Source organism: Humulus lupulus, chromosome 3, assembly GCF_963169125.1.
Source record: "Humulus lupulus chromosome 3, drHumLupu1.1, whole genome shotgun sequence".
NCBI lineage: Eukaryota > Viridiplantae > Streptophyta > Magnoliopsida > Rosales > Cannabaceae > Humulus > Humulus lupulus.
The window spans coordinates 130,075,516-130,099,172 of NC_084795.1; the positions used below are offsets into that span (position 1 = coordinate 130,075,516).

General features: G+C 41.9%; 1 pseudogene; it reads left to right on the forward strand.

The window, feature by feature from the left end:
* The first annotated feature begins 2,354 nt into the window (after window positions 1–2,354).
* LOC133825051 (pentatricopeptide repeat-containing protein At5g61800-like) overlaps window positions 2,355–23,657 on the forward strand; it is a 51,945-nt pseudogene continuing 30,642 nt past the window's right edge.

A 23,657-nucleotide genomic window follows, 5' to 3' on the forward strand; every position in this document is an offset into this window, starting at 1 on the left:
AACCTTTCAGTTGTTGATTCGCCATGCAACACTTGTTTATCTCAATTTCTGATTTCTAAGTTCTTGGAGATATTTTACTGTTCTTGACTGAAACTGTTTTGGGGAAATTGGGAATGTTAACTAATGCTTGAAAGGGTGATGAAACAACGTCTTGTAGGAGTTAAGAGCCAGTTTGGTAGTCGAGATTGTAGATTTAGGGCTTAAAATTGAACTAAAAATTCGATTTTTAGGCTAGTTGAAAAATTGGGTTTTTCCCGCCCCTTCGGAGTTGAAAAAGTTTTTTTTTTCCGAAAAACTTTTTACTTCCGCTTTTCAATCTATTTTTCAAACTGCTCATATAGAACTTAATGTTTTCGCTAGAATGCTGCTAGTCGTCTAAAAGCTTAACCTTTATACGCGAGCAACGTTATTCTAACTCACAACACAGATTTTTAGGCTTTACGTTCTCACCTCCCCCTTCTCTGTTCGCATATTTTCATGCAAGATTCGTGGGGAGGTGAAAGGCCTATCGACGATGACTTGCTTGCCCAATTACTTGAAGATGAGGAGCAACCGTCGTTGCTGATACCAGAAATTCCTTTTTCTCGAACCCCACCCAATAGACCTCAGTCAAACCTTCTAGCCATGGGTAGAGTAAAATCCACTGCCCAGAAAAAGAAACCTTTAAACCCTTCAAATCAGCCTACTCCTCAAGCTGAAGTTCCCTCGACCAGTGGTCGGGAAAGAAATATCCCTGACCCTAACATTCAAACTCGCACTCAGCCTTGAAATGTCGTTCAACCAGATGTTGAATGGTGCGTCGCCCCTCTCAGCCGGGTAACGATCAGGATGATCGCTAACTACATTAAAAAATATGGACTTCCTGGGGTGACCCTAGTTCAACCCACTCAAGACCAATGGGCGAACTTTCCTGGAGGCGCCTTCAGCGCCTGGTCGAGGTACCACATCGAGACAGGAGCGACGCTGCCTCTTCATCCTTTTTTCCAGGGGGTGGCCACTTACTTCGGGGTCGCCCCTTTTCAAATAACTCCCAACAGATATAGAATGCTTGCTGCACTCTATATCCTCTACAGCCACAAGAAATGGCCCGTCCCCACACCACATGAGGTCAACTATCTGTTCGACCTAAAATCTTACCCCAACCAAGAAAATACGGGGTTTTTCCACTTCTGTCACCAGGAAACAGGTCGCACTTTCCTGACTAACACCACCTACATCTCAAACGTTGGGAGATACCATCTGGATTATTTCCTGACAATTTACATGGTCGCGAACAACTTGGCCTTCACACAAGGAGGTAAAGTCTTTGTACCACTGGATGTTTATCTTTCTTCAATTTTTGCTGCATTTTCCTTACAAATTTAGTGTGTTTCAGGCCCATGGTTGCAGCCAGACCCAACTCCAGACATGGAGATCTGATCAGCCCTCCTGGCCAACATGACTGACATAGAGAAAAGTGTCAAATAGCTGGTCATAGAGGCCAATCTAAGACTGGTCGGTCTTTTGGCCTCTAATCAGGATGTGAGGGAGTCAACAGTAGAGAGTGCCACTGGTGGAGAGGTTCTCGAGCAGCACCCAGATGTGTCACAACCCCCTCCGATGAGGGCCACTGGAGTGATGATCAAGGAACCCTCCGGTACCCCGCGGGCTGCTGCTCCCCCTGCCCCAACGGGAAAGGGAAAAAAGAAAGCCACCGAACCTCTCGAGCCCCTCAACGAATCTTCGAATGAGAACGGTACTGATCTCTCGCTCTTAGATAGTTTGCCAATTCCCTGTCACTTATTTGATGGGGACGGAAATTTTAAGTATGCTCCCAATTTAGATTCAGACTTCTTCAAGCCAAAGAGTGAATGTAACACTAGTAGAGTATATAATTTAGCGACCAGTAATGATAGCTCGGGTATTTCACTTACAATTTTCCTTGTTTCTTTTCTTGAAATAACACACTCAATTGTTTATACTATCTCATTGTTCGTGTGTTTGCTTTTCTTACAGACATGGACTCTGAGAATGTGTTCGACAGTGCTCCCGAGGCTCCTGAAGCTCCCTCGAGCAAGAAGAAAATGAACAAGAGGCATCCCGGGGAAAGCAGCAAAGCGCCTCAGGCCAAGAAAACCCGCACTGTAGACCCTCTGGCAGACGGACTCTCAGCCAATGCAACACCACCTCCTTCTCCTTTCGAGCAGCAAACTCCCCCTACTCCTACCGGGTCGACACCGTCTCCACCGGCCCCAACCGACCAGACTCAGTAGGCTGCTCCTGCTTCCACAGGGGGTGACATATCGAGTCGCGCCTTAAGTTTGGTCAAAGACAGGGTCGCCAAAATTTTGAAGCACGAACGTTGCCGAGAGGCGATGGCTTCGACGGAGATAATGGATGTTGACCAGATCCTAACCCGGGCATTGAATGAGTTTGCCAATGTAAGTTATCTTTTTCTGTGGAGACAACCCTTTTTACATTCTATAGTCAGTCTAACCTTTGCTCTGATCGTAGGCAATGCTAACCCTTACTGCCGACTGGCTCCGCTCAAGTGCTGCTACCGAGCAGTCCAGGTCTTTGGAACAACAGCATGCTGACGAACTCAAAGCTGCCAAAGCGAAACACACTGAAGAACTTGAGGCGGTGCTCGAGGAGAAGAACAAACTAGCTGAGGAGTTGAGGGAGAAGAAAAATGCTCTGGATAAGGCCATCGAGCAGAGAGACAACTTCAAGGAGTCTAACCGCGTCAATTACCGTGTGGCAAAAAGCTCGAGGATGACTTGATTGCCAGTAGACACGAGACCACAACCTTGGAGGGCCAGATCGAGAAGCTTGAAAAAACCAACACCAGCAACTTGGAAAGGTACAAGAACGCAACGGTTAAGTGTTTCTATGACTTCTGGAAACACGACCAAGAGGCTGACTTCAGCTACCTTCCCGAGCACGCAAGGCATGCTGAGATAGCCCGCTGCGTTGCTCGATTGGCAGAGAAAGAGAGGGCAAGGGTACCTGCCTTGGCCACCAACGTGGACGAGGCAGACAATGAAACCATAAATGTCATCGACCAGGGCACCCCTCAAGATCCTCCAGCCTCGTAGTCTGCTATTTTTCTTTCTTTTTAATGTTTCAAGTATACGGCCTACGGGTCGTGATGTAAAGACACTTATTTTCCAGTTGACTATTTATTGCTACATGGGCAGCTTTTACTTTTAATTGAACAATTACATCCGAGCAGTGCCTGCTAATGGTGTAAAAGGATACATTTTGATATTATAATATATTTGCACTTATTATAACATCTGTTCGCATGACCGAACTTAGCATAGTACTTTAGTTTGATTTAACAAAATACAAAATTTTGAAAAATACTCTAAGTACCCTAGGATGCTTTCACTTATTTTGCTCATGTGTTTACATACCTTTCAATATGCTTTGCTTACTAGATACCTTATATGCCCCCCAAGTGATCGAGGAGCTTTAGGTCCTTGGTCACTTGCCGTGACCAAAACCTGTTTGAACAACAATGCTCGTAGCAAAATAATTAAAATTTTAATACAGCAAAACAACACATGTAATGAGCAAATACTTGTATAAAATACAATAATTGGCAAGAATGATTGGTTGTGCACAGTCCCTTATATTTCTCGTAATAAATGAACAAAATGTGTCTGTACGAGTGATCAAAAAGATTTTACACTTATAAGCAATTAGTCACATAAAATGACCAACTCTTTTTCATGACTTGTAAAAAGTAAAATTAATACAAGCCAATCCTTTAAGAAGGATTGTTTATTGATAGTACTTGCGCAGGTGTTCTCCTTTCCAATAGCGAGGAATGAGATCTTCGTTTAAGCGAGCAAGTTTATAGGTGCCTGGGTGAAGGACTTCTTCAATCTGGTATGGCCCTTCCCAATTAGGTCCGAGTACTCCTGCAGCTTGGTCGCGGGTGTTTAGGAAAACTCTTCGAAGTACTAGATCTCCGACATTGAATTTCCTTTCTCGCACTTTAGAATTGAAATACCGAGCGACTTTTTGCTGGTACACAGCTACTCGGAGTTGGGCTTGCTCACGCTTCTCATCGACCAAGTCTAGGGATTCCATCAATAGTTGGCTGTTCGAGCCTTGATCGTACATTATTCTGCGACGCGAAGGAAAATCTAACTCAACACGCAACATAGCCTCATACCCATAAGCTAAAGAGAATGGAGTATGGCCTGTTGCTATTCGGTGGGAAGTTCTGTACGACCAAAGGGCTTCAGGAAATTGCTCCCTTAGTTTCTTCCAGTCTTTTCTTCAGTCTATCCTTTAGCATTTTGTTGACTACTTTGACTTGTCCATTTTCTTGGGGATGCGTGACTGAAGAAAAGCTTTTGATAATACCATGCCATTCGCAAAATTCTTTGAACAAATCACTATCAAACTAGGTGTCGTTATCCGAGAAAATTTTCCTTGGCAATCCATAGCGACAAACGATGTTTTTGATCACGAAATCCAGAACCTTTTTGGTCGTTATGGTTGCGAGTGGCTTGGCTTCGGCCCATTTAGTGAAGTAGTCGACGGCAACCACAGCATACTTGACGCCGCCCTTCCCTGTGGGCAAAGATCCGATTAAATCTATGCCCCAAACTGCAAACGGCCATGAACTTTGCATCTATTTAAGCCCATTGGGGGCTGCTCATGAGATTTTGGAGAACCTTTGGCACTTGTCGCACCTCCACACAAACTCCATCGAGTCTTCATTCATCGTGGGCCAGAAGTATCCTTGCCTCAGGATCTTTTTTGACAAGCTTTGCCCCCCAGCGTGGTCTCCACAAAAGCCAACGTGTACCTCTTTCATTAATTCTTTGGCCTTTTCTTTTGAAATACATCTGAGGAGTGGCATTGAGTATCCCCTTCGGTACAAGATTCCATCGACTAGGATATACCTAGCAGCTTGTCGCTGAAGGGTCCTGGCTTTGTTTGTGTCCATTGCTAACATGCCTTGTGTCAGATATTCTATATATGGTGCCATCCATGTATCCGCCATCTGGATTACCATAGTGGTCTCCTCTACTTGGATGCTTGGCATAGACAGCCGCTCAACCGGTACTATATTCAGAGTATCAGCATCCTTTGCACTTGCTAATTTGGCCAAAGCATCAGCATTGGAATTCTGGTCGCAAGGTACTTGCTGGAGGGTGTATTTGTCGAACTGAGCCAATTGATCTCTTGTTTTGTTTAGATAGGCAACCATCTTTAAACCTCGCCCCTGGTATTCTCCCATGACTTGATTCACCACCAGCTGAGAATCACTGTAGATGTCAAGCACTTTTATATTCATGTCCCTGGCTAACCGCAACCCAGCGAATAATGCTTCATACTCGGCCTCGTTGTTAGAAGTAGTGAAGTCAAACCTGATTATGCAGTGAAATCGATGCCCTTCCGGCATTATCAATATCACTCCTGCTCCAGCGTGGCACTCGTTAGAAGAACCATCTGTAAATAATTTCCACGAGGGGGCTTGGTTTTGACACTCAGGCTCATTAGGCTCTTCGATCTGCTCGCTATATGTAAGTCAGTGAACTCTGCAATGAAGTCAGCCAGGGCTTGCCCTTTTATCGCTACTCGTGGCAAGTAAGATATATCAAACTGCCCAAGTTCGACTGCCCATTTTAACAATCTACCTACAGCCTCTGGTTTTTGCAGGACTTGTCGTAGAGGCTGGTCAGTCAAAACCGTGATTGGGTTAGCTTGAAAGTAAGGCCGCAGCTTCCTGGAGGCCAAAATTAGGCAATATGCTAGCTTCTCGATGGGTGGGTACCGTTGTTCTGCTCCAATTAGCCTTTTGCTTACATAGTAAACAGAATTCTGCATGCCTTCTTCCTCCCTTACTAAAATGGCACTAGCAGCGTACTCTGTGATCGCCAGGTAAATCAACAAAGTTTACTTATCAACCAGCTTGGACAGGATGGGTGGTTGTGCCATGTGAGTTTTTAATGCTTGAAAGGCCTGCTCGTACTCCTCCGTCCATTCAAACTTTTTGTTGCCTCTAAGTAGATTAAAAAATGGAACGCACTTATATGTTGACTTCGAAATGAATCTACTGAGAGCGGCAATTCTTCCGATTAAACTTTGAACATCCTTAATCTTTGCTAGCGATTTCATATCGATCAGGGCTTTAATTTTCTCGGGATTGGCTTCAATTCCTCTCGAGTTAACTATAAATCCCAAGAACTTCCCTAATCCTACTCCGAAGGAGAATTTTAAGGGGATTCAAGCTCATCTGATATTTGTTCAAGATGTTGAAGCATTCCTGCAAATCCTTTATATGCCTTTCTGCCTTCTTTGACTTGACCAGCATGTCATCGACGTAGACCTCCATGTTTGTGCCGATCAGCTCTTTAAACATGTGGTTGACTAGTCGTTGGTAAGTCGCACCAGCGTTTTTCAAACCGAAAGGCATTACTTTGTAACAGTAAAGCCCTGTATCAGTCCGAAAGCTAGTGTGATCCTCATCAGAGCGATGCATACTAATCTGATTGTACCCGGAGTATACATCCATGAATGAAAGAATCTCATGTCCTGCAGTGGCATCGACCAGCTAGTCGATTCTTGGGAGTGGGAAACAATCTTTGGGGCAGGCTTTATTAAGATCTATGAAATCCACACACGTGCGCCACTTTCCATTCGGCTTGGGAACTAGCACGGGATTAGAGACCCATGATGGATAAAATGCCACCCTGATGAACCCATTCTCCTTTAACTTTTCGACTTCTTCTTTTAAGGCTTTTGATCTATCTTTTTCGAGCAGCCATCTTTTTTGTTGCACCAGTGGAAAACTCTTGTCGATGTTCAGGATATGGTTGATGACTGCAGGGTCTATCCCGACCATGTCTTTGTGTGACCAGGCAAAGACTTCCTGGTTCCTCCTTAAAAACTCCACCAATGCTTGTTTGTTGTTGTCTCTAAGTTTTTATCGACTTTCACAACCCTGGTCGAATTTTCTTCATCGAGTTGAACCTCTTCAAGGTCCTCGATGGGTCCAATTTCCTCCTCAAAATCCCCAAAGTGAGGATCCAAATCTCTATCCTCACTTTGGGTAACACCCTATTTGGTGACATTATCACCCGAGTGGGCACCCAAGTGGCCCTGAGCATCAGTTGCCACTTGCAACTCTTTTCCGGGAACATCTCTCGATACACCCCTCTTCGCCTTGGTGATTGAGGCATTGTAGCACTCCCTTGCTTCCCGCTGATTCCCCAAGACGCATCCTACCCCTGTGTCTATCGAGAATTTCATGGCAAGGTGCCATATTGAAGTGACGGCCCGTAGGTCGACCAGAATTGGTCTCCCAATTACAGCATTGTATGCTGAAGGACAATTGACCACTATGAAAGTAGTGAGTAATGTCCTATTAGCAGGTGCAGTACCTACTGTAACTGGAAGCCTAATCGACCCTGTTGGGGCGAGCCCTTCATTGGAAAAACCATAAATTATTTGGTTGCATGGCTCCAGGTCTTTGACAGACAGCTTCATTCTTTCCAGCGAAGGCTTGTACAGGATGTTGACCGAACTTCCTGTGTCGACCAACACCCTCTTTACCATCATGTTGGCAATTTGTATGTCTACGACCAGCGGATCAGAGTGTGGGAATCGCACGTGCTGGGCATCATCTTCAGAGAAGGTTATCAATTCCTCCTCTGTTCTAGCCTTTTTCGATGCTCGATCCTCCACACTCATCATCTCGATGTCCTGGTCTTGGCGTAGGGTTTTAGCATATCGTTCCCTTGCCTTCCCACTTTCTCCTGCAAGATGTGGGCCTCCGCAAATGGTGAGTAATGTGTCTGCCATAGGAGCTGGCTGTAGAGGTGGTGAGCGTTGGCGTGCAGGCACCTGCTCATTGCCACCTTGAGCCTCTCGCTGAGACCCTCCTGTGGCTCGCACATATCTTCTTAAATGTCCCTGTCTGATCAGGAACTCAATTTCGTCTTTCAACTGGTTACATTCATTGGTGTCGTGCCCGTAGTTGTTGTGAAAATGACAGAACTTTGTCGTATCTCTCTTGGAGATATCTTTCCTTATAGCTGCGGGTCGCTTGTAAGGAATGCTTGAGATGGTCGCCTGGTAGACTTCAGCTCGGCTTTCGACAAGGGTCGTGTAGTTGGTGAATCTCGGCTCGTATCGATTGCCTTTGGGGCGTTTACTCTCAGAAGTTGAGGGTTCATTATTTGCCTGTTTTCCACCATTCCTACCATTGCCATTCATGTTGCCCTTGCCGTTGCCATTGGGCTTTTCAGACCGGTTGGTGGCTTTGGCGGGTTCTTCCTTGGGCCCCTTGTCTTTTGTTGGTGATTTCCCTTCGTTGGCAATCGCGTCTTCGAGCTTGATGTATCGATCAGCCCGATCCAAAAACTCTTGGGTACTTCTTACCCCATTCTTTCTGAGGCTACTCCAGAGGGGTGAATGGCGCCTAACCCCAGCAGTTAGAGATATCATCTTACCCTCATCTCCCACTATCTTGGCTCCAGCTGCTGCTCAAATGAAGCGTTGGACATATTCTTTCAAGGGCTCTCCCTCTTTCTGGCGTATCTCGACCAGGTGGTTGGCCTCTATGGGGTGTACACGACCCACGTAGAACTGTCCATAAAATTCATTTACGAACATCTCCCAAGATACTATACTAGCAGGAGGGAATTTAAAAAACCACTCATGGGCGGTGTCATACAATGTCGCAGGGAAGATCCAACAGTGGGCGTCTTCCGACACTTTCTGTATATCCATTTGTATCTCAAACTTATTAACGTGAGATACTGGGTCTCTATACCCGTCAAAATTCGACAATATAGGCATCTTGAACTTACTGGGGGTTTCGGCCGCAGCAATCCTCTGTACAAAGGGGGTGCCCCTCCTCCTATCATACTCAATATGGGACGTTTGTCCCTCGACCAGTTGCTGTACCACCAGGTTCAGGGCATCAATCTGAGCCTGAACAGCTTCTGGGACTGCTGGGGCCACCGGTGCCGGGGGAGCGTACTCGTCGTGCCTCTCTCGGCAATCATTAAGTACATCCCTTAGATCATCATCTCTACTCGCTAGCTCCTAGCCGACTAAAGGCGTTCTGCTGCCTGGGTTGCCCCCCATCATTGTGGCTAGCTGGCCTATTTTCTCTAGGTGGGGGGCTTCTGCCTCCACCTCTTTCTTCATTTCTCCGGCCAGCATTTCCTCTGCCGGAATCAGCTTCATTATAGTCGTGGCTATCTCTGAATTGTGGCTGACTACGGCATGACTGGCTGTTCACGCTATTTCCTCCTCGGGCTGTCATTTCCCGAGCATCAGGGGGAGGCCTGCACTAGTCGTTGGGTCCCCGTGCATTGTTATGCCGTGGGGGGCCCTGACCGCAGAGCCTAACTCGGCGTTCCTCCTATTGGCAGAAGGACACTGCCCCATGCTCGGTAGATTCGACTCTTCATCCCCTGGGCGTCTAGGGCTACGGGGTGGCTGCCCTGCCCTATTCTGCCTCGGGCGCTGCAGATTGCCTCGACCAGCCTAGGACGGAGGCTGCTGCTCAAGATCCCTAGGTGAAATATCATCCTAAGCCACAGGCGGCTGCTCCGGCCTTTGAGGGCTTTCTGGCTGGAGCAGAGGGCTTGGATTGGGACCTCTTTGAGATGGTGCATTAGGTGGCTGATTTGACTGGGAGGCTGGCATAGCCTGACTCCTAGCCAGTTGAATGGCTGCTTCAAGGGTGGTCATGGCATCCCTCTGCCGACAATCCATTTCCACCCGCTGCTCAATCAGCTCTTGGCGCTAGCGTTCTATTTCTCTTTGCTACAGCGCCATTGTCTCTACAGCATTCTCCTGATTGGCCCTCAGATTAGCCGACTCATCTTGCAACACTCCTAGCGTTGCCCTCAGTGTTTCGGAGTCTAATTCCTCCTCATCGAACACCAAATGTGGTTCATTCTCAGCCACATTTGGGGGAGGAGGTTGGGATGGTGCAGCGCTAGTAGCCTGTCCAGTCTTCTTAGATGTTTTCGCCATTAGATTTTTTCACAGTTTTTTTTTTTTTTGGTCAAACTCTCAATGAAAGCACCAGAATGTTGACCCACGATTTGGCCAACGACACGGAGTCAAATGTACTACTGAAGATAAAACGACAATTAAGAAAGATAATCTAATGGAAGAGAAGAAAACACCAAGGATTTATAGTGGTTCGGCCCCAAAAGATGGTAATGGCCTACGTCCACTTAGTGCTATTATTAAGATTGAATCTCAAAGCAGTGATCAAAGAACTAGGGTTCTTGAGTTTCACAAACCTTGGAAGAAATACAATAAAATGATGGATAATTGCACTATAGCTCTCTCTTTTTCTCTATCTTAGCAAAAATATTCAGGAATCAAAAGTCCCTTCCTTGAGCTATTTCATGTATATTTATAGGCTCAAGGAAGGTAACATGGGCCAACGGGCCATATCTTTCCTTAATAACTGCGTGTCAAGGTCATAATGAGGAAATATTCAATGTATTAATTATAAGATTATAGTTTAAGAAGGAAACAAATCAAGTTATACGACTAGCCTGGTCGTATCTAAATGTTAAGCCCCGACGAAGCCATGTGCTTCTGGTCGATAGTCGAGCAGTACTTTGGCCACGTTTCAACCACGTGTGAGAAATCCTTGCCACATCATCAGCAGCCTTTTTAGGGTAAACAGAAGGAAAACTGACCAAGCGTCCATTCTCTGTAAAGGGTGATAGAGCCAAAGAACCACTTAGACTTGTGCATTCAGATGTTTGTGAACCTTTGAATGTACAAGCCAGGGGTGATTTTGAGTATTTCTTCATTTTCATTAACGATTACTCTAGATACTCATGTCTTTACCTAATGCATAGGACATCAGAAACATTTTCAAAGTTTCAGAAATTCCTAGCGATGGCTCAAAACCAATTAGGTAACACATTAAAGATCTTGCAATCTGATAGGGGTGGAGAATATTTTGATATGCAATTCCAAGATCATTTAACTAAACTTGGTATTTTATTTTAACTTACTGCGCCGGGTACTCCGCAACAAAATGGTGTAGTGGAACGTCGGAACATAACTTTATTAGAAATGGTTAGATGCATGCTTAGCTGCTCAACTCTGCCAACTTCATTCTGGGGAGATGCAATTTAAACTGCGAATGACATTCTAAATGCCGTACCATCGATATCAATCCACAAAACACCTTTTTAACACTGGAATGGTCGTGAACCTAGTTTACGCCATTATAGAATCTGGGGGTGTCCCACCCACGTCCTGAGGAAAAAGGAAGGAAAGCTAGAACCGCAAAATGAAGTTTGCATGTTTGTTGGCTATCCTAATGGTACTCGGGCTGGACTTTTCTATAGTCATTCAGAACAGAAAGTGTTTACTTCTACGAATGCTACTTTTCTTGAAAATGACTATGTCCAAAACTTTAAACCACGCAGCAAAGTAGTTTTAGAGGAGATGGTTAAAGAATTGACTCTAACCAATGTTCCATTGTCATCAACGTGAGTTGATGATGAAATTTCCACTCTTTATGTCCAACCGACGCAAGTCGATTTAAATGAAGAAAGTACCACTATTCCTCAGCAAACAGTCACATAGCCTCATCGTAGTGGGAGGGTTTCTAGGAACCTAGTTCGCTATGGTTTGGATGGTAAAACCAATATGGTTTTTGGTGACACTGGTGATGATGATCCATTGTCTTTCAAATAGGCAATGGCTAGCCCTAAAAATGAACTATGGCTCGAAGCCATGAAATAGGAAATGGAGTCCATGTACTCAAATTTCGTCTGGGGTCTTGTGGAAGCACCTAGTGACTTTAGGGCCATTGGGTGCAAGTGGATCTACAAGAAGAAATGAGGTATTGATGGAAAGATCGAAACTTATAAAGCTCAATTAGTGGAAAAGGGTTATACCCAAAGAGAAGGCGTGGACTATGAGGAAACTTTTTTTGGGGGAGAGTGAGATAACACCACCACAAAAATAGAATATACACAAAATTTGGATTGACAGAGACTTAAAAAATATTAAGAACGAACATGCAAACCCAAGTAGAACAATGATGTTCTTCAAGTTTTGATGAAGCTTCAAATCCTTGGCAAATCACCACTTTGAACAATCCTTAGAGCAAACCCTTGAGAAAAACCAAACACAAACCAAGGACTATACACGTTGAGAAATGTTGTCCTAATACTCTATTTCCCAGCCACCATTGATGCTTGAGGCCTTCTCTTGAGGAAATGAGGATTGAGATTGAACAAGCCTTCAACTCTCTAAGTCAAGCACTTTCTTGGAGAGTTCTTGGAGAAAACTAGATATTCTTGGAGTTAGAGAGAGAATGAGGGTAGAGAGAGATTAGAGAGAGTGATCAAGTCTCACAAATCACTGTATTTGACCCATATTTACAGTACGCACTGTCATTAGGTGTAACCAATAGGATTAGACTTGCAAAACACGTTATTTTGAGCATTTACGTAAATACACGTAATACAGCAGGCGACATGTCGCATTCGAGGGTTTCTGGAAACCCTAGCTTCCAGACGATGTGTCGCCTACTGGGTGGCAACGTACCACATCCTCCTCTGACTTTGTACACTTCCAAAGGTCCAAAAATTGCTCCAAATGCCTCCAAACATTTTGGGAACCCTTAAATACTTTTATGTATCACTTTGGACCCAATTTTGCATTTTCTAAGTGCCTACAATTTGAAACTAAAATTCACATCTACATTATGTGAATTCTACTAAGTGTTTATACCTTGCTTGTATTTTAACACATTATCATTTGTATTTAATCAATTATAACATCTTTTAGTCTGGTAGCCATGCTCAAGTCCATTCGCATCCTCTTATCCATAGCAGCCGCTCTCGACTATGAGATCTGGAAAATGGACATCAAGACAACTTTTCTTAACGGGAAGCTTGACAAAGTCATTTATATGGATTAGCCAGAAGGATTCAAAGTAGCTGGACAAGAAGGAAAAGTTTGCAAGTTGAATAGGTCCATTTATTGACTTAAGCAAGCTTCTCGTTCCTTGAACCTTAGGTTTAATGAAATAATCAAAACCTATTGCTTTGAACAAAATATTGATTAGCCTTGTGTTTACCAACTGAAGGCAAATCAAATAGTGGTATTCCTAGTTCTTTATGTAGATGATATCTTACTCATTGGAAATAATGTTTAGAAATTATCAGATGTGAAGAATTGGTTGAGCACTCAATTCCAGATGAAGGATTTGGGTGAAGCAAGTTATGTTCTGGGTATCCAGATCATTAGGGATAGAAAGAACACACTCTTAGCTCTGTCTCAAGCAGCTTACATTGATAAAGTGCTTGAACGTTTCTCAATGGCAAATTCCACGAAAGTACGTCTACCATCCCACCATGCAATTCATCTTTCAAAGAAGCAGTCTCCAAAGACTCATGAAGAGGAAGAATGTAACGACCCAAATTCAGTGTTAAGGCTTAAGGGCCTGGAGTAGTGTGCCTGGAGGGCATGATGGGATTTTGTGTGTGACTTTATTAAGTTTAATGCATCATTATGATTTATTGCACGTTATATGACTATTTGATTATTTGAGATGCATGACTATGTGAATCAGTATGCATGTAGAACTGATTGTCTTAAAATGAGCATGATTGTAACTTGGCCATGTTAGGGCATAACTGTGATAATTGTACTATGTGAATTGTGCCATGTGAGTGTGATGTTTTATCAGGATGCACGCATCGAGACGGTCCTAGAGAGCCAGTTAGTCTAAAAGTCACAACGGGATGTTGTACCCGGCTCGGGAGGAGCCCAGGGGTACTTCGGGAATCTTATAAGTTGAGTTTAGAAAGAGTGATTAGTTATTGGTATTTTGGTAACCATTTGTAACTACTGTGAGTAACAAGTTTTAAGATAGGAAGTGGTAGAATTGAAATGAAAGTGTTAAGACTTAAGTACCCTTGAAGGTTTAGCTTAGAAGGATTAGTAAGGAGGGGTAATTTGGTCTTTTGGCAAGGCAAATAGACTTTATGCAGCTGGGATTTAGGGGGTACGGTTTGGGCATTTGGGTCACTTGTGGCTTTGATAAAATTAGAAGAGAAGGAAAAGAAGAGGAGAGAAAGGCTAGGGCAAAGAAGAAGAAAGAAGAAGAGGTGTAGAAGGGGCTGAAGTGGGAAGCTTAGAAGGAGATCAAGGGAACTTTAGGGTGGATTCTACTCTTGAGGTAAGGATCTTATGCTTATTTAAGTTTGTTTTCTGTGTTGGTTGAGGAATTTAATGCTTGAGTTAAGATTTTCATGGGTTTTGGTTTGGGTTGTTGAATTTGAAATCATAGGAGTGGATCTTGTGTGCATTGATGTTTTGGATTTGATTCTAGTGTTTATGGGGTGTTAGATTGTTCATATGATGTTTGGATTTGAGTTTTGGGGTTTAGGTTTTGGTTTGGGATGATTTGGAGAGGTTAAAGCTCGGGGAAAATTGCAGGAAAAACCCAGAATTCTGGGTCTGCGAAGGCGTGCCGCGACAGGGTTTTTGTGTGTCGCGGCAAGGGAGCTTCTGTCTGATGGGTGCCGCGGCACAAGGCAATTTTCAGGGTAGCTCTTTTTGGCAATTTTAGGTCTTAGCTCCGGGGGTTCGTGGGATGCCTCCGGGGTGTTGTTTTAAGGTTTTAGAGGTCCCGAGAGTGCGGGATTGGTCCCGGGAAGTGGTTTTGGGTTTGGTTAGTATTAAAAGTGTTTTATGTGTGTTGTGACTAGGATTTCGGAGAGGCTCGTGCTAGAGGACCGTGCTCGTGGTCGTGGTGCATCGGAAAGCACGGATTACAGGTAAGAAAACCGTAACACCCGAGTTTAGGGCATGGCCCCACTGTGTGATTGTAGGGCGTGGCCCCGGATTGTATTACATGCAAATGCTTAACCTTAAATGAACCGTGATGTGTGTGAATTTTTATTTTGAATGTACTATATGTGTTATTATGATGAAACGAGCGGCAGAGGCCGGGTACGGCATAGGCCGGGGCGGCCGTGGGCCGAAAGTAACACACAGCACATGGGATGCTTATATTCAGGGTGGGACCCAAGGGATACATGAGTTATCCTCGCGGTGAGAACCGAAACTCCAGGCTTTGGTAAGGCCTTGGGAGCGGCATGGCCGTACTTGTTTATTATGATGGTTTTCCTATGTGTCAGTGAATTATTGCCAGCTATTTGTTTTGCATATGTTATGTGTTATTTGGGTTTTCTTGCTGGGCTTCGGCTCACGGGTGCTCCTTGTGGCAGGTAAAAGCAAGGAGTCAGTCAACCGGCCATGAGTATGGAGAGCGTGGGGGCGGCGCGTACATGTTCGGCCTGCCCGACTGCTTTGGTTGGGGGCATTTTGTATATGGCTGTATTTAACCATTCTTTTGATAGATGATCAAGTGTAAATCTATTTTGAGTTGTAAATATTTTGTAAACCTTATTTTGGGATCCCAGATGTTTTATAATTAACGTTTTTAATGAAACTAAACATTTTCAAAGAGTACAGCCTTAAACTCTGGTTTATTCACACTTTTGGTTTTAGAAACCACTTGAGTCAATTAAATGCACAATTTCTGTTTTAAACTCACTTAGTAACGACTCTAAGGTAGTAGGGCGTTACAAAGAAGCAATGAGAAAATTTTCTTACACATCGCCAGTTGGAAGTCTGATGTATGCCATACTGTGTACTAGACCAAATATTTGCTATGTAGTGCGAATAGTGAGCATGTATCAGTCAAACTGAGGACCAGAACTTTGGATTGCAGTTAAGCATATTCTGAAGTATTTAAGGCGGACTAAGGATTATATGTTAGTCTACAAGGGTGGTGTTCTGAACCCTGTAGGCTACACCAATTAAGATTTTCAAACTGGTGTCGATGACAGGAAGCCTACTTCTGGAATGGTGTTTACTCTTGGGGGTGGAGTTGTGATATGGAGAGGCGTAAAGCATTCTGCGATTTCAGATTCCACCATGGAGGCTGAGTACATAGCTGCGTTTTAAGCAGCTAAGGAAATAGTCTAGCTAAAAAAGTTGTATTCAGATCTTGGTGTTATTCAAGATATGGATAAACCACTTGTATTGTTTTGTGACAACACAGGAACGATAGCCAACTCAAAAGAACCTCGTAGTCACAAGAGGAGTAAGCATATAGAAAGGAAGTATCACATAATTCGAGAATATGTTGCCACGGGAGATGGGAAGGTTTTGAAGATTGCATTTGAAGACAATCTTGTGGATCCGTTTACAAAGACGCTACTAGAAGCTACATTTGATAAGCATATCAAAGAAATGAGATTAATAGAATTAAGGCATTAGTTTCAATTAGTGCAAGTGGGAGTTTGTTGGGGTATTATGGCCTAATTAAAACCCAATTTCTTTGTAATCTCATTTTATTATCAATAAAATGATAGAAATCAAATTTTTAACTTGGTCAATCACTTTGCTCACATGTTTTATTTTCATGATTATTTTGTTGAATATAGACTTCTAATAAATCCCGAGCATATATGTAACGACCTGGATTTGCTAATAGGGCTTAGGGCCTTGATTAGTGTGCCTGGAGGGCAATAAATGGATTATTATGTTAATGTATGAATTAATGTGAATATATTATAATGATGCATGTTTAGTTGAGTCAAATGTGCATGTGGGCCCCGTCTGGATATTAGGGGCATAAATGTAATAAATGATATATATATATGTGATATGTCTGTGCAGCACGATCCAAGACAGTCCTGGGGAGCGGTTAGCCAGAAAGTCACAACAAGGTTGAGATTCAGATTCAGGGCGAGTCGAGGGGTAATTTGGGTATTAGATGTGTTATGGGGTTATCAGGTTATGGAAATAAATCTTTGGAGATATATTTGGGGATAGAATGTCTAGGAGGGAATATTGGGGAAATTTACCATTTTGCCCTCGAGGACGTTTTGGTACCCCGAGCCTTGAGGTAACCTCATAGACTAAGTTAAATAAAACGAAAAGGAAGAATTATTTAGAAACTTAAGAAACTGACATTTGCTTTTCTTTCCAGCTGAGGGTAGTTCTTATCTATCTATCTCTTTCACTCTCTAAGACAAACTCAAGGAAAACTTTGGGGAAATCAACTTGAAGCTAAGGGATTGGAGCTGGGGATTTAGGGGAGCTTAAAGCTTGGAGCATAGGGAGCTGGTTCAGAGGTTTAATTCAGCAAGGGTAAGATTTAATTATAAAGATTATGTTTAGAATTTCTGTTGGTTATTAGAGATTGCATGTTAGCTAAGTTTGGGATGTTCTTGATTACTTGGTTGAGTTTTGAAGTTGGTTCTTGATGGCTTTTGATGTTGGGACTGTGTTAGAACTTTTGTGGAGATAATCTGGGACTGTTAGTTAAGTTTTGGGTGAATTGGTTTGAAGAAAACGCAGGAAAAAGGGGGAGAAATTTGGGTTTGGAGGTGAGGGTCGCGGCTCTAGGAGGGGCGCGCCGCGGCCCGTGTGCGCACGGCCATGGGAGGCTAGCTGCGGCGCTTGTGGGTAGGGCCGCGGCTCTTAGAGCTAGTTTGTGTTTTTAAGGGTGTCTAGGTTTGGGAACTCAATGGTTAAGGCTAGGGATGGATTTTATCACCCGGATTGATAGAATTCAAGGTCCCGGAGGTTAGGGTTATGGCTCAAAGTTATTTATTAGATTAGAACTTGATGGATGGATATTGTTAATGTGTTGTGACTAGGGTTTCGGCGAGGCTCAAGTTAGAGGACTGTGCTCAGGACATCGGTGCTCGGAGAGCTCGGGACTCAGGTAAGAAAACCCTTGTTCCCATAGAGCTTGTATGCAGGGCTGAGCCCAATGTGTTTGAATTGCAGGGTGTAGCCCTTTGATTGTATTAGTTAGTATTCTGTACTTGTTTATTATGCTATGAGTGCAATTATGTGAATGATCGGCAAGGGTCAGGAATGGTGTTGGCCAGGAACGGCGTTGGGCACGATGAGTACAAGGCCGAGTACGGCAAGGGGCTGGGAGCAGCGTTGAGCATGTGGAGTGCAAGTTGCCAGGACGGGTCCCTAAAAGGATACCTGGGATATCCTCACGTTGTGGACCGCGAACCCAGGGCCTGGTAAGCGCCTGGGACGGCTAGGCCGTATGTGTTTAGCCCATTGGCGGCCTGTTTATTTGCTTGTGGGTTTTCTTACTGGGCTTTAGCTCACAGATGCTCTGTGGTGTAGGTAAGGGTAAGGAGAAAGCCAAACAACCATGAGTGTAGCAGGTGTGAGGCGGCGTGTACATGTTGGGCCAGCCTGGCTGCCACAACCAGTGGATTTTGGGAGATGATTGTAAATAAACTTAGATTTTGTCGTTTAGTCGACTTGGTTCAGTTTAAATGTTGTAAATATTTCTAAACTGTATTTTGGGATCCCAGATGTTAAACTTCTATGATTTTCAATGAAATGGAATTATTTCCAGAGTTTTTCCTCTGTTTATGGCTTAATTACACTATTTGTTCTAAAACCTCGATTAGCGAGTCAAATTCACGTTTTTAAACTCACTTAGTAACGACTCTAAGGAAGTAGGGTGTTACAATATAGCTAATCATATTTATAGTGAAGTAATCACAGTGGAATATAAATATTATTATATGTTCAAAATAAGTTAGTCCTGAGATTAGTCAGTGCACATGATTTACACTGACCTGCCAATCTACGATATAATCTACTTACACATTGTAGTGTTATGTTCTTCCAGAACATTAGCAAAGTAGATAAGATCAGATGTATTTGTTACATCGGACTGGATCGATATCGACAGTAGATAGGATAAGTAAACACACCATTATTATCTATTCTATTCATATCATATATTTGACCATAGGTCAATTCAATCTCAATTCTAAGTGATTAGTATTCTTACTAATTGTATTATTTTAGTTCTTTGACTTGTTCATTACCAGCTTACCCTACGGACTAGCCCATACTTACATCTTGGGAACTCGATAGTATACTTGAGTGGAAGTGTTAATCATAGATATGAACATCTATAGCTTCTGATGAAGAAGTAAAACAAGGGTTTCCTTTTAGTCTGGTTCGAGATGCTAAATGATAGAGATCTCATTTCAGTAATTAATATTAGTTTACTGAAATATCATTTACAAAGAACTAAGTGTTTTGAGGATAAAATACAATGAGGAGTAAAACGGTATTTTAGTCCCATCTCATTGTAGACCTTCTATAGAGGATTGAGTGATAATTATGGTTGTAACAATTAATAATTAATAATGTATCTATATTGTCTATAGAGCGTTCTATGAATTCAAGAGTGCAATTCTGAGTCTTTAGTGAAGTCACGAGGAATTAATAAGTTAGTAAATTTATGATAACTTATTGGAGCTTCATTTCATAGGCATATGGTCCCCACTGTACCTTGGATAAAATCATCTAGATAGTCTCAATTAATTGATTTAATTATCAATTAGAATTATCAAAATTGACCACGTCAATTTTGGATAGTTTCACAGAGTTGTACAATTTAGAGGAGAAAATAGATTTTAGGGCAGCTTTATTATTTAAGATAAATTGGTGTCTAAATTAATAAATAAGTTTAAATCAAGGTTCAAATTATAAATAATTAATTTGATAAAGGATTCAAATAATTATTTAATTAATTAAATCAATAGAAAATAATACATGTCTTGATTTTAAGTCTAATGGGCTTATAATTAAATGAGAAATTTCACAGGCCTAAAGCCCATGAGAATTTCGACCTAATGGCTGATATTATCTATTATTTTATTGATTTTTTAATTAAAATAAATGACCTAATTGAGCCTATAAAAGGAATGTTAAGTGAGAGTTGAAATCAGACCATCTGATAGATGATCAAAATATATATTCTTGACGCTTTAGTGTTTTAGACTCTCTCTAGCAAAAGTCCTTTTCTAAGCCTCAATATTCTCTTCTCTTCTTCTCTTTGTATATGTCTCATGTGTTGAGAATTTCCCACTCTAGTCTAGGTGATTCTAAGGATACTTTGGAAGGCTGTGAAGAAATTTGTTGATCGGTTCAGTTTCTTGGTGATACCCTGTGAAAGAAAGGATTCAAGGGTTAGAGAAACTGAAAAAAGGACTTAGACATTCCGCTGCGTATAATGTAAGTATCATTATCTCTGTTTAAATTTAATTACAGAAACATGTTCTAGGTTGTCTTATATTAATTATTTTAATATAAGATTTACATGAAAATAATTTAGATCCTGTATAAGTTTTCCCAATAGTATCTCCTTGTAAAGGGTTCGGAATTTTAGAAAGAGAAACTATGTAACTCAATGCAATATATACGCTGCCTGAGATCTACCATTGAAGTTGGCTCAAACAAGCTCAAGCTCACTATATACCAGAGACTCGTGGACTAGGGCTCTTTTATAGCCTAAACCACATAAAACTCTTGTGTTCTTTTCTATTATTTTGTTTAAACTCTCAATTAGGTTGATAGCGAAAAAGGTAGTCAACACCATTAACTTTACTAGTGAAGGTTAATTCATAAATTGATTTATGAATTTAAGCTCAATAATCTTTCAGTTCCAAAAGTCAACCCTTAAGAAAACCATTATTCAATTTATCTCGAAAAGGTATAGATTCCATATCTATATATTATGTCTCCAACCATTTACATCAATCAGTTCCCAAAAAAAAAGTTTTCAGCTTGATCATTTTGACAAACCATAACGAGTGAATCAAAGAACTCATATGACATAAACATGAGTTCATAATAACTTCAGGATTAAGATCAATTTGTTTATGATCATCTTATTGATATGTTTATTTAATACTTATAAAGTAAATGGTATTACTAAGTATTAATAGCATATCGGGCCTCGTTCATGTATAACCACTTTAGACAAAGTACCTCCACTAGGATTTCCTACTACACCAATAATTCGGATCTAGATTCATAATACTAGCGAACTATACTTAGAGTTATTAATCCAAAGATTCCATATAAATTTGTTTTACTACGAACTATTTAAATTCGTTCCCTACAATCTTACTCCTCTCGTACCAATACAAGATTGTAGTCATAATAACGAATTTGAGAATTTTTTGATATTCATATTCAATTATTCTAATAATAATAATAATAATAATAATCAATATATGCAAAAAAAAAAATCATTTCCATTAGTTATTTCATAAAACATTGTTCAATACATATGTTTTAAAGGACACTAATCTCAAAAATCTCCCACTTGCCCTAAAGCAAATGAGACATCTCCCTCAAACCCATATTGCTAACATGATCTTGAAAATACTTGGTAGATAAAGTCTTAGTAAAATGATCTGCACGGTTATGTTCTGAAGTTATCTTCATAACTGCTACTTCTCCTCTGTGAACAATATCCCTAATCAAGTGGTACTTCCTCTCGGTAGGCTTTCCCTTTTTGTGACTCCTTGGTTCCTTCGAGTTAGCTACCGCCCCAATGTTATCACAGTACAGGACCAGTGGCTTATCCATGTCTGGAACAACTTCCAGATCAGAATAGAACTTTTTGTGCCACACAACCTTTTTAGCTATTTCACAAGCTGCTATGTATTCAGCTTCCATGGTAGAATTTGCAATATTGGTCTGTTTAATAGTTCACCAGACTACAACTCATCCAACAAGTGTGAACATTGATCTAGAAGTCGATTTCTAACTATCTCTATCTGATTGAAAAGCAGAGTCAATGTATCCAGCGGGGTTCAGGTTGTAACAACCCAAAATCACTAATAAGGCTTAAGGGCCTTGATTAGCGTGTCGAGAGGGCATAATTGGTATATGTGTGATTTAATGGTTTAATGCATGATTATGTGGCATGCATGATTAATATGATTATGTGATATGCATGTTTATGAGTATTAGATATGCATGTGGGCCATTTATAGCTTATAAGGACATATTTGTAATTTTGGCCCGTTGTGGGAATAAATGTGATTATATGTTATAAATTGTTGAGACCACATTATTATGTGGATATATTCGTATCATATGGCTCGAGACGGTCCTAGTGAGCGGATTAGCAAAATAGTCAAAACGGGGATTAATACCCGGCTCGGGGTAAGCCTGGGAGTATTTATGGGAATTTAGAGAATAATTTGGGAATTATTAGATATTGAGTAAATAATTGGTAATTATTGGAATGATGGGATTAATTGGTTAATGGTAGGAACATTCGAGGAATTACCGGGAATTGGGAGCGAAATGACTATATTACCGTTTAAGTACCCTTGGAAGATTAGTAAATCTTGGAGGGCAGCAAGGTCTTTTGCCTAGAAACTAAGGGATATACTCAAAAAAAATCATTTAGGACTAAAACAGAAAGAAGTAGAAACTTCATGCTCATTCTCTCTCTCTCTCTCTCCCTCACGGTTTCACTCACTCTCACTTGTGCCTTGAAGCTAAGGAAGAAAAGGGCAGGGAACTTAGGCCTAATCTGAGAATTCTTTGAAGAAAATTGGAGGTGATTAAGCTAGGAATTAAAGCTGGAACTTAGGAGGATTCACCCACTGTTGAGGTAAGCTCTAGACTTTTAAGTTGTTGAAGAACTTAGTTCAATAGGGTAGAATTAGAGCTAAGTAGTTTTGAAGCTTAGAACATGTGTTAATTCTGGGTTCTTGGGTATAAGTTAGTTAATGAATTGTTGGAAGTTTGAGTAGAAATTCTCTATTTTTTTATGCTTAGAATTTATGGTTTGAGTCTTGGTTTTGCCCTGGTGATTTAGTTGGAAGTGGAGTGTGATGGGTTCGAAACCTTGTAGTTCTTGGCTGGAAAGGGGTTGGAGAAAACCTAGAATTTCTGAGCTCGAAGGGGGCATGCCGCGGCCCAAGTTTAGGGCGTCATGACGCGTGTGGCCATTTTGGCCTGGGTATGCTCTCTAAGATGGGGGCACGCCGTGACCACTAAGCCAAGTCGTGGCCCGCCTCCCCTTTGGCTTGGGTTCTTTCTCTCTTACTTGGGGCAAGTCGCGACCCACTAATTCAAGTCGCAACCTGCCTGGGGATTTTAGCCTTAGAATTGTTTCTAAAATTGGTAAGGCTCGGGGGGTTCAAACCTTGGCGCTCGGGACAATTTCAACTACCCAGTTTAGTAGAAATTGAGGTCCCGGAAGCTAGTTTCTGTCTCCTAAGTATTTATTTGGATGGAAAGTTAACAATTACCCATTGGACACTGTGACTAGGTTTATCGCCAAGGCTCGAGGCTAAGGATCGTGCTCGGAACCATTTCATTTTCTCTGTTTGAAATTAATGGTAAGAAAATTTCACCCTTGAGTGGTTGTAATGGGACTGAGTTCCCAATACTTGAACGTGTATATTGTATGGCTAAATGAATAATTTTGCATATGGAAATGAACAGCCTAAGAGAGCCGGGGAATGATAATTTGCACACAGGACTCGACTCGACCACTGTGAGTCGGGGTCAGCTAGATAAACATTGTACTCGACCTAAGCGAGCCAGAGTCAGTGGATTAAATAGAGGGTGTGGCCTAAGGGCATTGACCCTGAGTATTGCATGTTGATTGAGATGAATTATTGGATATATATGTTTACTATTAGTAGTTGGATGCTATGGCTTATTGAATATCTGGTTATATGTCTTGCAATTGATTGATTATCACCATTGATTATGCTATACTATTCTGGTTCTCTTGTTAGGCCTTGGCTCACTAG